The 2,290-nt window shown below is 40.6% G+C and overlaps 1 pseudogene; it reads left to right on the forward strand.

Moving 5' to 3' along the window:
- Positions 1–530: 530 nt before the first annotated feature.
- On the forward strand, positions 531–1,705 carry LOC118841119 (annotated as a pseudogene).
- The last annotated feature ends 585 nt before the right edge of the window (positions 1,706–2,290 follow it).

The raw sequence follows: 2,290 nt of genomic DNA on the forward strand, positions 1-2,290 counted from the left end.
TGTTGTGCTAATATTCTAATATGGGAACGAGATACAAGTGTCCCTTCAGATTCTTATCATTTTTGAAGGGCATTAAGGAGTTAAAAAAAAAAAAGGAAATTTCATTCTCTTCTGAGAGAGGGAGAGAAAAGTAAAAGGAAGAATACACTGGTGTGGAAGGGAAGAAAGGAGTGGAACTTGCTACTTCTCATCATTGAGATGTCTGAGAAGAAAATACAAATGTTGAGCCAGGGGCGTTGGGTTCCGCATCAGACAAACTTCACTCTTATAAGATTTAGAAACACCCTATTACAATAATTAGTGCATCCCTAAGCCGCCCAGTGGCGGAAGGCGTGGCTCCCTAGCAACGGTCTCCATAGGAACCACAGACTCTTAGGAACCACGGTCTCTCACCATCGGATTCTGCTGTAGCCTGCAACCCCAACCCACGTCGTCATAGCAACGGGAGTCCGTTGCCTCGTCTCGGGATGCAGAAAATTTCGAGTATTGATTCTAGCGACAATGGGTAGAGCGGACTGAGATGAGGAGAGATGGGTTGAGATGTAGCCACGATTCCCAAGAGGTGGTGAAGGGGGCAAAGAAGATGGAGAAAGCTGACCAAAACCCTGAATTAATGGCCCGCTGCAACTGCTATACTAAATTTAAGCCAAGAAATACCAAGAAGACGGATAGTAACTTTGTGAAATTGGCAGACTCTATTACAAATATTTTAGTCATTGATTTTATATTGGACAAATCTAACGACACAGCCCTGAGGCAGGCAGGATCTCCCTCTAAGGGCATTAAGAACTTGACCGAGCTAAAGCTCTCCGATAATCCAGCCTGGAGTGGTAATAAAGGACATATAAAAGGTGATCGATACGATGATCTCCTGCGTGCCCTGTTGTAGGCCTGGAGATGTCGGCACAGGTTTTGTGTCTTGGGCCGCTATGGTTGCGTGTTTTCCCAACGAGACCATGAAAAAAATTAAAAGTGAAGTTTGTCCTAGGTGTGGTGTCCCTTCTCAAGACGATGATGTCGTTGTGCTTAGTAGTAATAAAGAGGATGTGGATGTGTTAAGGCAGCTAGGTGGCGCAGTGGATGGAATATTAGGCCAGGAGTTTGTTAAAGACCTGTGTTCAAAATAGGTCTCACACACTAGCTGTGTGACCCTGGGCATGTCATTTAACCCTGTTTGCTTCAGTTCCCTAATCTGTAAAAAGGAGCTGGATAGGGAAATGGCAAACCATTGCAGTATCTTTGCCAAGAAAACCCCAAATGGGATCACGATGAGTCAGACAGGGCTGAACAGCAACAGCAGGATGTGTTAAGGAAGAGAAAGGAAGGTGTGACTCAAAATAAAACTGGAAAAGAAATCCCAGGCAGTAGAATCAGCTTCCAAGCCATATGTCACTGAAGAACCCTCCCAGAGCCATTGAAGGTTGAGGGTGGAAAATGGGAAGAAACAAGCCTTAATTCTAGAGAGAAGAAACAACTCAGAAAAATGCAGAAACAAATGGAAGTTCTTCAGGAAAAGTTAGTAAAGCTTCTTCTGGAACTGATGAGGGCACAGTCTCTGGGAACCCCTTGAACCCTTGAACCTCTCACCCCAAACTCTCATCAGAACCACCAAGAAATCCCCAGCAGACAGGGAAGGATCAGAGCTCTACCAATACATTTTTTACAACACAGCCCAGCCAAACGCTCTGAGGAGTTCCCCTGTTGAGTTACTCACATATCATAAACTTGCCCATGCCTGTGTGAAGTAGAATAGTTGCAATTATTAAGTGAGTAGGAAAGATAGCAGATGCTCAGATAATTGAGAAATTCAGATTTTCTAAGAACCTATCTTTGGAGAACATGAAACTGTTAGGACATCACATGCTAAAGTAAATTTACATTTCATCTTGACTTTAGAAATTTTTATTATTTTAATTTATTATTTAATTATTTAAAATAATTAAAATCTGGCAACAGCCTTTTTCATCTTAAATTTTAGATACAGTTCAAGTATAACTAATATTATAAATTTTTTAAATAAAATAAATCATATTCTAATAGGAGATAAGCAGTACGTATAACATCCCTTTAGATTCCATAGGTTTCATTTGCTTCAACACTTGGGAGTTTATTTTAGATGAAAAATCTCAGATCACTCATACTTTCTAATAATTCCCCAAATTCCTAACACCTAGACAAAAGTTGATTTCTTTGCCAAACTTTACATTTATATTTATCTGTAGTTAAAACTCAGGCCCTGCAGTTCAAACAAAATTTATTTTACTAGAAACATTTGGGTAACAGAATAGCA

The sequence above is a fragment of the Trichosurus vulpecula genome, chromosome 1, assembly GCF_011100635.1.
Source record: "Trichosurus vulpecula isolate mTriVul1 chromosome 1, mTriVul1.pri, whole genome shotgun sequence".
In the NCBI taxonomy this organism is placed as follows: domain Eukaryota; kingdom Metazoa; phylum Chordata; class Mammalia; order Diprotodontia; family Phalangeridae; genus Trichosurus; species Trichosurus vulpecula.